The following is a 15,967-nucleotide window of genomic DNA, read 5'->3' on the forward strand; positions in this document are numbered from 1 at the left end:
GTTATGTGGTTGAATGCATTCAAACAGCCACTAAAGAGGCCTCCTTTCTCCCTTTCTTACCATTCTTGATTCTACGAGCCTACAGCGTTAAACATAGTTTTGTGGCTATCAGAGCAGAAAGGAAGCAGCTGCTCTCCGTATGGATTTCCATTGTCTTCTTTCATGTACATATGTACATTGTGTGAGCTTATTGTGTAATATGAAATTTAAAGATCAGAAAATGCCCATACATGCACCCACCCATAGAAATTTCCCTCAAATAAATCAGGAAAGTGGTCAAGAGTGGACAGAAGAGACAGATTAAACCAGGTGTAAATGGGAATATGTCTCTGTCATCTACTCGTCCAAAACCCACCTTTATTCCAAATGTAAGCAGGGCTTTACTGACCAAAACTCTTTTGAACGGTAGTGTATCCACCCTTTTCCTGACGTAAAAATGGGCGCCGCCATTTGTAAATTCTATGGGTCTAGCTTCCGGTCTCATTTGCGTCCAGCTATTTTTAGATGTAACTAACTTTACTGCTTGATATTGACAATTAATGTGTCCTATCATATTATTTTAATCTGTTATCTTAATTAAGAACACACTGATTTGTACTGCAAACTGTTTTACCGTTTACTGCACGTTGTTATTCTCCTTGTTATTTACCTATAGCGGCTAATGAAATGGAAGTCTCACCCATAGGCTTACTTCAACATTGAGGACAAAGGTGGATACCTACCTAACGGTAGTTAGGTCCATATATATTTGGACACTGACACAGTTTTCATGATTTTGGCTCTGTATGCCACCAGAATAGAATTAAAATGAAACAATCAAGATGAAATTGAAGTGCAGACTTAGGGTTCGAACAAAAATATAACAAAATTATTAGGAAATACAACCATTTTTATACATAGTCCCCCCATTTTCAGGGCTCAAATGTAATGGGAAAAATAAATATAATCATAAATAAAATATTCATTTTTAATATTTTGTTGAGAATACTTTGCAGGCAGTGACTGCATTAAGTCTAATGGTCTGCTTTGCCAGGCTTTTACTGCAGCTGACTTCAGTTGTTGTTTGTTTGTGGGTCTTTCTGCCTGTAGTTTTGCCTTAAGCATGTGAAATGCATGCTCAGTCGGGTTGACATCAGGAGATTGACTAGGCCATGGCAGAATATTCCACTTTTTTTACCTTCAAAATCTCCTGAGTTGCTTTTGCTATATGTTTTGGGACGTTGTCCATTTGTACAATAAAGCACCGTCACTTCAGAATTCATCCGGCTGCTTCTGTCTTCTGTCACATCATCTATAAACACCAGGAACCCAGTGCCACTGAAAGCCATGCATGCCCATGCCATCACACTGCCTCCATCATATTTCACAGATAATGCTGTATGCTTTGGATCATGAGCAATAACGAAAGAATAGCCCACACCTGTCCATGAAACAGCTTTTCAGTCAATTGTCCAATTACTTACCTTCTCCCCTTTTCAAGGGACCATATGTACATATTAAAGAGCTGTAATTCCTTAACCTTTCCTCTAATTGTGATGTGAATACCCTCAAATTAAAGCTCATTATATTCATATATAACTGTAACTTGAATATGTTTTGGTCAAAAGCTAAAATAATAAAAATTGTGCATGTGTCCAAACATATATGGACCTAACTGTATCTGTATAGGTTTCCAGCCAGCCAAACACCAAACATAATAGCTCAAATGCAGCTGTCTGCTTTTTTATTATTTAAGCCATTACTATGAATGTTTCAAAATATTTACAAAAAAAATTGCGGCTGCAGTGTTCCCTTCACAGAGAAAAACATTCAGCGATCTGAGGAGTGTTTCTAGTACATATGTTCAGATCCCTGATGAACAGAAATACTATAGTTTCTCTCTATACCTTCCTTTTAAGTAAATATGTATCAGATGAATATTATACTCAACACCATTTTGAATCTTCCTCTCCATGCTTTCATCTCTCTGTCACGCCTACATATTCACAAACAACATTACCAGAAGATCATAGGAGACGATTAATGGGACTGATGCAGATCCGAAGACGTTATTGTAAGAGAAAATTGCGTGACCAGTTGTTTATCTGTTATCTTTAAGGTTTGTTGTTCTGCTTGACGACAATAACATTTGATAACATTAATTGTTAATTCATTGCCGGTCCTCCTTATACCAGTGATATCAGCAAGTGAATGCAATTGTGCTCATCAACCACCTCACTGATATCTAATCAGTTTCTTTGTAACATTTCTGATTACTTTTGAACGCAGATGATTAAATAATCTGACACTGAGAAAAACAACATAAACTGCAGAAATAACAGTACATGTCAGATCTGCATGTATAAAGAAAACAAAAAGCCATTATATGGTGTGTTACAGTGATTTTTCCATGGTAAAGAGGTGTTGTTAGACATTATACTAAGCCTTTTACATTAATAAAATCACTGTACAGTTATTCTTTCATTGAGATGGCTAGGTGAAATCTTGCATAAGCACTATTAAAGGAAATAAAATTGAATAAACAATTATTCAGCAGTAGCTGTTCGTGGTTGCCATATTTATATAGTATTCAGCTGATGTGTGGTCACAGGTGTGCATTATTTACAGTGGCTTTGAAAGAGGCTTACCTAATAAAGTCTAAGCGGGAATCATCCGCTTTATAAATGCATATCAATAATAGGAACATGCAGGGCAGCATACTGACCGCACATATGCTTAACATAATGATATGTTTTAAAGGGAATCCATCTGGCATTATCTGGTAGTTTTGTGTACTTGTAAATAATTGATGGCAAGCCACATTCTTTGGCATGAGCTGGCATGTGCTAGCTAACCTTCTGGTTCACACGCTGTATGACGAATATGAACCTAAATATTACATCAGGCAACATTTAAATTAGAATTTTAATGAAATTTTTCTCTGTACAAGAGCCACTGATGCAGTGTTTCTATTTGGTGTGTACAATTGCACCATGACTAATGTGTTATGAGTACTGATGAGTTGGAAATTGTTAAATATAATTGGACATTAATCCAAATCGTTCTTTTTCATGAGATCCTACTTGTTCTCCCTCATTTTAAACTAGGTTTATAAAAAGTGCATGATTGGATTCATAAAAGTCCATGAATAGAGAGAACAATTGTTCAGTTTAATCAATAGAAAGCAAAATATTTAGGAATGTTAATTTATTGTTACTTCACTAGTTAAAACTTTAAAGACAAATGGTAGATGTTTACTTCTAGTGACACTAAAAGCAACACTAAACTGTGAGATCTCTGGTTAAATAACATTTCCTAATAATTGTATTGTCTAATAGCAGTCATATTCTCTCTCATATTCATAGACAGATTCTGGATAAAGTATAAGATACACCAGTCTGTATTAATTTAATCATAGCGCTGGTTTTAGCTTTAATTTAGGGGGATCTCATTCGTATTCAAGTGCCAATGTATGTTTGTATAAGTACTGAAATGTACCATATCAATGTATTGACACCATTAAAAAATTGAAGTTTTTTTTTTTTTTTTTGTTGTTGTATGCAACTTTAAAAAATCGTTGAAAACATGTATCACTGAAATTGTAAAATTGTGGTGTTCATTGCTCAGAAATTGTTGCATAACATGACTGGAGACACTTCCAAGAAAGACCTCTGTGTTATTTTTTATTTTATTTTTTATATACTATAATAACATTTATAAATATGTTTAATTAGCTTTTATTATTATATTTTCAGTTTTCATGCTATTTTTAGTTTTAGTCAGTTTTATTATTATTTTGTTATATTTATATTTAGCTGTAATTTATTATTTTATTAAAAAAAAAATAATAATAAAGTACTTAAACTTGCAATTTATTCAGTTGTTGCCAAGACAACATTTCTAATGGTCATTTATTCTTTATGTAAAATATAATTTAACATTTTATTTTATTTTATTTTATGAATTAAACTCTGTTTATGCATAAATATGCTTATGTTTTAAATGCTGTCAGTACGCTGATTAAACTTCAATGTCTAAATGAACATGGCAAATACTGCATCTGAATACTGCTGATGGCATTTTCAAATATATAGGCTGCTGACATAAATGTTGCAGTTTCAGCCCCAAATGGATAATAATGCAGGAGCGATCCAGCTCATGTACCTTTATGAAAGACATCTAACCCCAGATTTCTCCAGGGTCACTACAAAATTAGTAAGTGAAGTTGTTACTGTTACTTGGCTATAATTTTCTTTCATTGTTTTTGTTGTCAGCTTGTGGATAATGGAGAAATGAACACTATAGTTGCCGTATACACACAGCTCTGTTTCCATTCCCAATAATGATTGCTCCCAATTACTGGCAGCATTGTTACTATAATGGCAAGGTTTTAAAGGCAGTTGGACTTTCAGATAGCAGTACAGCTGAAGGATTGAGACGTCCATTCCCATTAATTTCAGTGGCAGCTGCTTGGCTTTCCATTCCCATTAATTTCAGTGGCAGCTGCTTGGCTAGTGGAATTTCACAGCCTGCATGCTGCCATCTTTCCTGCAGTTGGAAAGGTTTTTTTTATTATTATTTTTTTTGATCACTCACCAGTTACACCAGCAGTCTGAGAGTTTCAACGTATCCTAGTACTAATGAATATTTAAGAGCTGCACCATTTTATGGAAGATAGTTATATATGGATAACACTTTACAATAACTTTATTGCTTTATCAGGGCGCTGCATTCATACTTTTGACTGAATTACTTAGCAGCGTTTATAATGGCTATTGTTGTTTATTAAATATTTTTTTTTTTTTCAAGAAATAATATTTTATATAAATATTAGTATTATTTAATTATAGTATTTGGCAGTGGCATTATTTTAATTTCATGAAAACCTAGCATGGCATAATTCCCTGTGGCCATATACTTACAACGACAACATTCCTGAATGATAAACCCACATATAACTAAACAAAGTGCATGATGCACTATTAAATAAAATTCACAGTGAACAGCATTAAATATAAAAACATATGCTATACCTTGTCTATGCAGTTTTTATTGCATAAGTGGGTAGTATGTAAGGCTAGTTTCTTTTCTTTTGTTTCTGTTCTGTTGTGAGTGTGGGTCAGAACACTTGAAAATGAAATGTGCCTGCTACGCAGAAATTATTTTCTGTGTTTGTGTTTGAGGCTGTGTGTGTGTTCAGCTGTATTTTGTAGGTGCATGGTCAGGACACGTCCCAAAATAAAGGCTTTATGTTATTTAATCATGCTAAGCCAGCTCATTACTTGTACCCTTTAGTAAAGCACAATCTAGTTAAGAGAAATCCCTCAATCCTGTTGGATACCAGCCCAGCCTAACCTACAAACCAAAAATCCTGACAACCTTCATTTTTAAGCAGATATGCTTTATGATATTTCCCTACTTGGACTTTTAAATTATTTATAATATTATTCATAGTTCAAATGATAGCTGATAGCTTTGTAAAATAATCGTGTTAAACACAGAGAGAGGCTAAATGGATCTGGATGTTGCATTCACACGGCTCACATAAATACTTGACTCTGATTGGACAATAATCAATTTTTATATTTATATAAACAATTGCATAATATATTATGCTATCTTCACATGTGATAAAATAATTTGAACTCAAATCATAATTTCATGTATTTTATTTTTTATGAAGTTGTGCAATAAGTGGAATAACAGTCACATATACAATCATTATAGCAACAGAAACCCATAATGAAAGTACAGAGGTATACTGTATACACTGAGAAAGGAGTAGGTTTAGATAATGTAAAAAAAAATATATATATATATATATATATATATATATATAATATCATACTTCATCTTGGATAAAAGTTAATCCTTCACAATGTCTGGAAGCAATGAAATAATGGGCAATTAATGCGGATTAAATTCTTATGTCGCTTTACTCTTACTGCATGGAGGAGTCTGTCTTGATGTGTCTATATAACTCACTCACCATGTGTGTCTGAAGTGCACAAACAGAACTGAGTTAAATGGAACATTCATTTTTGTCTGTCTTGACAGAGGACAGCAAATTGGGATTAATAGAAATATATGACAGCACTAGCAGAGCCAGGTGATCAATTCCAGACAATTTTCAGGCCTCGCTCACTGTCCTTACCTCTGTCTCTGAGGAGAAAACATGCTTTTCAAATAGTGTGTCTGCATATTCTAGTGTGGTTTAGCCCCTAGCATAGTGTTTCAAATGACTTAAATATGATATCATGATGTAACCGTGTTAGCATTCACAAGGCAATAATTTATGACAGTACTGTTCTGAACTGTAGAATTACTTGTACTACAGAAATGAATTACCTAACTCATATGGTTTGTGATCACTTTATTAGTCAGTTAGTGTTTGACTATAAAACAGGTAAAAAACTAAACTTAATATTGCATTCTGCCCAAGAGCCACCCACTTTAAATGGGTCCTATTATGTTATTTTACAAAGTCTTGATTTTGTTTTGGGGATGTACTAGAACATGCTCTCATGCTTGGTGATTCGAAAAACACATAATTTTTCACATAATTTACATTATTACAATACCTCTCTCCCCAGCCTGGCACAAACGGCTCGATCAGTTCTGGGTTTGACGAAGGCCAGCCTTCTGAAAATCTAAATGTATTGTGATTGGTTAGCTCTCCTAGTGCAGTGTGATTGGTGAACAGCTTAGATGATGTTTCAGTACTGTTCCGCCACTTGCAAAGCAGCAAGTTCCGGATGGCATCAATTTTGCCAAATCAGTTTGAGCCCGACTCAGATCCCGAGAATACTGAACAAGAAAATCGCGCAGAACCTTATTGCAAGTCATATTAGAGTGGTAAGGGTTTTTTTTTTATTTTTTATTTTTTGGCTAAATCTCTTTTTTCATATAGGATGTCAACAACCACTTAAAAATAACTGCATTTATTATGTAAAGATAAGTGCAAGGGTAATATGTATTATGTTTATTGTTCTTTAATTCTAACATTATAACATTTGCAGTGAAACTGTTATACAGTTTAATTTATTTATAAATTACCATAATCCAGCGGCGGCATATATAAATATTATATATATATATATATATATATATATATATATATATATATATATATATAGAGTCCTCAAACGGTAAAATCTCTCTGCCAGCAGGAGGCGCTGTTGGAGTGGTAGAGATTGAGGCTTCTCTGGTAACGGCTGTACACAAAGCATCACTCTGCTCACAAACACTGCTTTATCAGACATTACATGCAAGATGAAATGAAAATGACATTAAAAATTTTCTGAAGACAGCCGGTTTCCTTAAGAAATACGGTGATATAAAAACACCCGCACGGGTTTCGATTTTGAAACGTGCAGCGCTCATGTTTATTCAATGAAGTCAAAGCCTTTTAGAAAATCTATTTGTGGCAGTGAGTTTTGATATTGTGGCGAGCACCACAAATAAAAAAAAATATATAAAAACGCCCTTCATAACACCTCAAAAAAAATTAAAAAAAAAATAAATTAATAAATAAATAAAAATATCTCCCTTTGGAGTGGACTTTGAGATTTGTGACTTTGTAGATCCCAAACATACACACTGTCTAAAATTCAAAAAGTGAAAAAGCATAATAGGACCCCTTTAAAAGACCATCTGACTGACATGTAAAGCAACCAGTCATAGGCAATTTAGCTTTTATGTGCCGTTTAGAGACTGTTCTTGTAAATACAATTTTGTTTCCAAGTGGACTGTAAAAAAATAAAAAAAAAATAAATAAAAAATAGCATGCCAAATAGTAATGAGCTAAAAACAAGATAAAAACAATCACATCACCTTAGTAACTGTATACAGCAGCAACAATCACATCACTGGTTGCCACAAAACAACAAGCAAAACAATCAGAACACCTTAGTAACTGCATAGCAACATGCTAAAAACACTCAGAGTACCTTAGCAACCACATACAGCAACAACATTCTAAAAATTTTCAGAAAACCTTAAGGCCCTGATATACTTCAAACAAATTAGAAGAACGAACTGATTTAATGTCATTTCGAAATGGCTTGCCAAAGAGCACTCTCCGGAAAAGTTCACTCTGGCTGCAAAACACGTCAATACAGCAGATCTCATGCAAACATACCCATGTTGCTATAATCAGATGTTTTCTAATGCTTTCTTTAAAAACATGCTTGCTGTTTTCTCATTTTTGTTGTGTTTATTTTGTTACTGAGAGGAAAGCTGAATATTCACACATTCATCTAAACGTTGCTCTCATCAGTATGGGTGGAGTCGGGGTGTTCGATAACAGTATACTGCTGCTTGTGTATTTCGAACTTTGTTTTACCCCTAAACGAAGAATGAAAAAGAACTTCGCTGTTAGTATAATTTTTGGTTGTTGAATAGCAACATGCTAAAAACACTCAGAACACCTTAGCAACCACATAGCAATATGCTAAAACACTCAGAAAACCTTAGTAATTGTATAGCAACAAGCTAAAAACACTCAGAACACCTTAGTGACTGAATAGCAACAAGTTAGAAACACTCAGAGCAGCTTAGCAACCACATAGCAACATGCTACAACACTCAGAAAACCTTAGCAACTGCATAGCAACAAGCTAAAAAAAAAACACTCAGAACACCTTAGCAACCATACAGCTCCACACTGGCAACCACCCAGACTACTTTAGTATTGTGAATGTGAGTTTTGCATGACAAAAAGCTAATGCTTATTGAGTTGACAGATGGATTCCCTGGCTTTTTTTGTCCGTACACTCAGTGAAGGTTAATGGCATTAAGGTGGCATCATGATCCCTAGGCATTATTTCTCCAACTCTCTAGGTGTCTGCCGGCGCCTGCTTCCTCATGCTCCACTCCACAGTTACGAGGTGACATTGATGAACCATCTGTTAGGTTCATGTAACCCCAGCAGTAGCTGTGATGGGTGTCAAGACGAGGTGCTTTCTGACACTCGTGAGCTCCTGTACTGCCTGCTCAGCTACTTTAAGCCCCAAAATAATCACCACCGACCAGCAGCAACTCATCAGTCTGTCCTCTGAGACTCACAGGAGGGTTTGAGTAGAAGCGGAAGATGGGATACGGATGAGTCTGACTTAGAGGAGCAAGTGGTGAATCTCATAAAACCCGTCAAGCATGTTGCCAAGAGTCATTTTTCACACCAAAATCATAAAGAAATTGTTGTTTTACTTAAGGCCTGATTTTAGGACCATTAAGATTTTGTTGCATTGCATTATTATTCTTTACTTTTTAATGAACCTAAAAGAGGATAAATTTTTCTCATGTAGAGAATAGTAATAATCACAAAAACAACAATAATGATGATGATAATAATAATAATTATTATTATTATAGCTAGCAATATATAATAAATACCATAATTTATTATTAGTTAAAAAGTAATATATTTAATTCTGTATAGCATTTATTATTATTATTATTATTATTATTATTATTATTATTATTATTATTATTATTATTATAGTCAGTTCTTTAGTTTTTAAGAAAAACAAAAAGAGATGCTTTTTGAAAGAACTGTTTATAATGGTCTTTTTTTAAAGAAAGCAGGTAATAATTAAATATTTAATTAATTTAAATATATATAATTATAATTATTATTAAATGACAATTATAAATTTAATTAATATTTACATTTCAATTAATTTAAATTAAATTAAAATTATTAACCAAATGAATACAAAATTAAATAAAATTTAAATATGAATTTCTAATTGTTTCATTTAAAAATAATTATTCTTTATTCTTATTCTTATAGATGTTTTTGCAAGAAGACTCTTTTGTTCACCCAGGCTGCATTTATTTAATCAAAAATGTATAATATTATATTACTGATGTAGATTATGGGCTAAAATGTGACCCGGACATTGTGTGAGATGCACCTGAAGAGGCTTTGTAGATGTCAGATTTATATGTGTGTTCAGCTATGTCATTTAATATAACTTTTAAATGCATGAACAGTAAAGGACTGTGTAATTGTGCATTTTGCATCTAAAAAGAGAAATGTGAGCCTCTCCAGTTTGTGAGTGGGCGTTCTGGCTTTTTTGAAACACTGGAGTTCAAAAGCACATCTCTCTCAGCTGGTCTATGCACTCATGCTGGATGCAAGCTATATAAACTGTTTGGCTGGTATGTAGTTCTGTAGGAGTTGTGTCGTTTTTGATTTTATTTTTGGATCAAAAGCAATGAGAGGAGGAACAGATCCAACCTCCACACACGGGCGTACGGTTTCAGAGGGCCATGAACCTTAAGAACTGAGTCATTTCTGTTTTCTTTGTAGACACATCACTTCCGCATCTTGTGTTTGCACTGCAAACAAGATCAAGGAAAATCGAATCAACCTCTTTTAGGAGGTTCCAAATTTAAAGAAGTTTTCTCGATGAACACATTGCACTGCATGAAATCAAGTCAACTGGTGAACTTTAATCTTCATTAAACACAAGCTGCAGAAATAATTAGCTCAACAATAAATATTCTTTCATTATTCGTTCACCGTCATGTTGCGCCATGGTTATATGTATATATATATATATGTATATATATATATATATATATATATATATATATATATATATATATATATATATATATCTATATATATATATATATTTTTATAATTTTTTTTTTTTTTTAAAGTAGAAATTGAAGAGTTATTTAAAACAAAAATTTCAGAGTGACCAGAAGCTCCACAAAGATCCTGAACAGCATCTTTAAAGGTCAACAAGTGAAACTAAAGATGAAGGAGACACAGTGTGCTCTGTGGAAAATGCAGTCTAATTATCCTTTCTCAAATAAGTTGGATGAGCTCAGTCATGCATGCAGAACTTGTAGATTAACTTTCTGAGAGTGATCGATGAAGTTCCAAATAAAATGCATGACGCTTTCTTGCTTTTGGAATTTCAAAAGATAAAAAAAAAATAATAATAATAATAATAATAATAATAATAGTAATAATAAAATAAAGACAATTATAGTACAGATAAATTGAGGCCACTTAAGTCTAGAACAGGACGTGTAAATCTGGTGAACTGAATCAGTGATGTGCTGGTTATGCTGTGACGGCTTTTCTCTTTTGTAGTTTGTTCTAGTGCACTAAAGGAACTTTTGCTGAAAATACTAATCAGATAGCTGAGGAAAAACAACGAATATGGTGAATGAATAAGATTAATCAATAAGAGTATTAATTACAGTTATTTTGCAAATTATTCGAAAACTCATCTTGACTAGTTCATCACACTTTAAATAGAAGGTCAAGCAGTGCAATGCATTGTGGGATACTGTGTTTAACACCAGGTGCTGTGTTACATAATGCACGTTTTAAAAACTGTAGTAAGACAGGTTTTTATGTAAATGCATGTATATTTATGTATTCATTTCAGTAAGATTTCTTATGTTTTTGAAAGACTGCATTCGACCAAGGCAGCATTTATTTGATCTACAGAAGCAGTGTTTATTTAAGTATCATTGATATATTATTATTTCTTATAATTTTTAATTCATTTAAATTTTTTGATTTTCTGTTTTCATATAATTTTTTAGTTGTTTTAGTAATTTGTTGTGTTTTTTTATGTCTCTATACTGTATATTTCTTAATAATTTATATTGCATTTTTAGTTTGAGCTAACATAACGTACTTAAACTAAAATAAAATGATAAAAAAACACTATACAACTATAGGCCTACAATCAGAATGATTTAAACTTATTTCAAGTAATATATATATATATAAACAAAAATAGTCATTTTAAAATTTCAAAATTATACTTAATCACATTATATATATATATATATATATATATATATATAAAGTTGTTTTACATTTGTTTTTAGTTAACTATAATAACCCTATAGTACAATCAAAAACAGTAATATTGTGACTTTATTACAATTTAAAATATATTTTAATATATAATTTATTATTGTGATGCAAAGTTCAATTTTCGGCATCATTACTCCAGTCTCTAGTGTGATATGATCCTTCAGAAATCATTCTAATGTACTGATTTTGTGTTCAAGAAACATTTATTATTATGATCAATGTTGAAAACAGTTGCGCTGCTTAATATTTTTGTGGAAACCTTAATACCGGACTCTCTGATGAATAGAACTTTAATTCATTGCATTTTAATGCATTCTTGCTGAATGAAAGTTGTAATTTCTGTCAAAGAGAAAGAAAAGTAATCAGACTTACAGTCCTTCAGAATCAGAGAAACAAAAATGATGTACTTTACAGCTCAATCTGTGCATAAAAGTGCAGCTGATCATGTAAGAAAGTACATTTTTTAAAAGAAATATCAATTTTAGAAGAACACTTGCAATCATTAGTGAATGAGAGCCATTTTTTTTCTCTCTCTCACTCACTCTCTCTCTTTCTGTGTGTGTATATAACATTCATTCAATACTCACATGTTCCTCTTCTTGGCTCGGCTCCTGTAATCTTTGCAGGTTTGCTGTGCCATTTGGCACAATCATATAGTTGATAAACTTCAGTTCAAATGGCCCTCAATGGTCATGTGTTCTTATGGCCGCAAGCTAAAAGCATGTGAAATGTGTTTGCCGCCTTTAGCCAGATGGCCATATGCCTCCCATGCTGAATGAATTCAGTGCTAATCTGCAGCCTGAGCATATACAAATACTAAAAAAGCATCATGTTTAAAAAACCTTCACTAAAGTTTGTTTTAAGAATTGTCTTATTCTACAGGAATGGATCAATACTTCAATAAGGAGGTAAAAGCACAATTAAGGCTTTGTATGTGGAGTAAACTGATTTACTGATAATCATCTTGGCCTGTTCAAGTCTGATTTATGAACAAAGTAATTTTGAATCAGACCTTTTCAGTGAACTGATTGAGCGGATTCACAAAAATAGTCAAAATGGTTTGTTCATGAGTTCGAATTAACAAACAGTGGCCAAATAGACACTTGTCTAATTGTTAAAATTAAATTTCCAGGGTAATAAATATTTCTTACATATCAGTTTTATTTGTTTTATTTTTCCCTCTCACATTTTGCCAAAGAGTAATAATTGTGAAGCCTGCTATACAGTTGATGCCTTTAGAAAAAAATAAAATAAAATAACAACACATCTTTAAGTCAAGTCACCTTTATTTATATAGTGCTTTATAACACAGATTGTGTCAAAGCAGATTTAAAGTGTTAAACAGGAAAAACGTGTGCTGATAATGCAAAAGGAAAATAGAAAACAAGTCACTTTAGAAAAAAAAAAGACAATTCATTGTTGATTCAGTGATGTCATCATCAAGCTCTGTTCAAAAAGTATTAAAAGTATTTAAAAGTATTAAACTGTGAGACAAAATGTGCTAAAAATCGATTTAAATGAGCATTTTAAAGCCAAATCATCCAGTTTGTGTAATTGACATGTCAACAACATTTATTTAAATCCTTGGAGTCACATTCTCTGTCTATACTGAGATGTTGTGTCGCTGCCAAATTGCCAGTTTGTGGTGGAATGTGTCTGTGCTGCAGATGGGTGGGTGATATAATTAGGGCTAATTTTCTGTTTTCTGTTCTTTTGATAACAGGGTAAACCACAGACTCTCACAACCCAGTCCCAGTGTAACAGAATGACTTCAGAATGGTGCAGGACGCCTACTGATTTTCATAGATGCGGATTGTTATTTCAGGCAAGTGCAAATAGAGAACTCAAAATGGCTGTAGAGAAAGAGAGAAATCGGTCATTTTGTACTGAAACTCTGCAACCCTCTGCAAACTAATGTCTTCATCCCAGTCTCTCACATTCAGAGGAGGAGGGATGTTCTCTGGTCTTTGTAACTGTTCACTTATTTCCAGTCTCTTGACCTCAGCTGCAGATCGGTGTCTTTTAAGTGTTCCTTCAAGCTATTCTGTTGGTGAAGGTTAATCGAAAACAATTGCTAGCTGCTGGGATCAGCAAAGCTGCCACATTTAATCCCCTCGTTCGCTGTGAGATAAACTCTGGATTTTCCACAAGATCGTGTCTTAATTTGTGCAGATTATCTACAGTGGATGATTCCATCCAGCAAATATACCGACACAGCTTCTTGTCAGTGGCTTAAAGGGATAGTTCACCCAAAAATGAAAATCTATCTGCTTACCCCCAGGGCATCCAAAATGTAGGTGACTTTGTGTCTTCAGTAGAACACAAACAAAGATTTTTAACACAAACTGTTGCAGTCTGTCAGTCTTATAATGGAAGTGGATGGGAATCACGGCTAAAAAATACAATAAAACTAAAAAAAAAACATACACAAACAAAACCAAATTAAACCCTGCGGCTCGTGACGATACATTGATGTGTAAAGACACAAAATGATCAGTCTGTGCAAGAAACTGAACAGTATTTATATATTTCTTGCTTTATGGCGGATCGCAGACTTAGAAGTGCATTACAGCCGCCTACAGTATCTTGCAAGCGGACCATTGACACTCTATCTACTGTACAATCTCATTTAGGAGTGTCAATGGTCCACTTGAAAGATAGGGGGCGGTAATGCACTTATAAGTCTGTGATCCGCCGTAAAGCAAGAAGAAGAAGACGGCTCACACGCCTGGCTGCCTGCTGCTGAGAATGCTCACAAGAGGACGTGATCAGGAGAGTTCTAACAGTTCAGACACTGTGTGAATCAGAGGTAAAAAAAAAAATGATATAAATACTGTTCAGTTTCTTGCACAGAACAATCGTGTTGTGTCTTTACACACATCAATGTATTGTCACGAGACACAGGGTTTAATTTGGATTTGTTTTATTGTATGTTTTAGCCATGATTCCCATCCACTTATATGACTGACTTTATGTTAAAAATCTTCGTTTGGGTTCTACTGAAGAAACAAAGTCACCTACATCTTGGATGCCCTGGGGGTAAGCAGATAAACATCAAATTTTCATTTTTGGGTGAACTATCCCTTTAAGCAGGTAGTAGCTGCATGTTTGTGTGTATAACAGCCAGATCTAGATTTGAGGCCAAGTTAAAAAGGTACGATCTAAAAAAATAAATAAAAAAATCACCATTTTAATGAAGTAAAAGTAAAATGTTTTATTAAACATTGATAATGGCCTCAATCTTTTAATAAAACTGAGAAGATAGTGATCAAACTACATTTTATGTCAATTTCAGCGAGTGAATAACAGATTTATTCTCATGTGTGTTATGTTTGAGGTACATTACACCAGAGATGTGAAGTATTTGAGTAATTAATTACTGTACTTGAGTATCTTTTTGGATACTCTGTAGTTTTACTGAGTAACAAAGCTATTAGCTCTCTACTTAACTACATTTTCTACAAAGTATCTGTACTCCTTACTCCACTACATTTGTTATGAGTGTTGCAGTTACACATTTCATTTTGCATGGCACCTAGCTTTTTCTGCAGCAGTTTATTTCTGCTACAAAAGAAGGGATATCACCAACTACAGGGCACTGAATGTACTACATCTTGTGTGTTTTGCCCTTACTCACCCAAACTTGTCAACAAGGCTACTTTACGTGAATGTGAGCTCCTTAGCAAGTAGTTGTGAATCGCAGGTGTTTTATATATGAGTTGAGGACATGACTGCAGCAGGCAACAATGAGGATGAAACCAGTACATCTAGTGCAAGAAGGCTTTGACTTTTCATTTTACTTAACATTGTATTTATCCATATATATATCCTATAATATATGCAGTCAAAACCACTTATTACACAACATTTCACCACAAAAATAAAGGCAATAAAAGAATTAAGACGAAAATGTTTTAAAACCTTACCAGTTTGTTAGTTCTCTTATAATCCATTACAGTGTACAAAACAACCGTAGCAAAATGGCAGCAGCTGCTTTTGTATGAAACGAGAGCGAGTCCGTGATACCAAGATGATGTAATTAAATAAATGTACACAATTTTGAATCGAGTTTTTACCGACTTTATTAGCTAAACAAACACAAAGCTTCCACCAAGAAAAAATAGTTCAAGCAAG

The sequence above is a fragment of the Cyprinus carpio genome, chromosome A5, assembly GCF_018340385.1.
Source record: "Cyprinus carpio isolate SPL01 chromosome A5, ASM1834038v1, whole genome shotgun sequence".
Classification (NCBI taxonomy): Eukaryota; Metazoa; Chordata; class Actinopteri; order Cypriniformes; family Cyprinidae; genus Cyprinus; species Cyprinus carpio.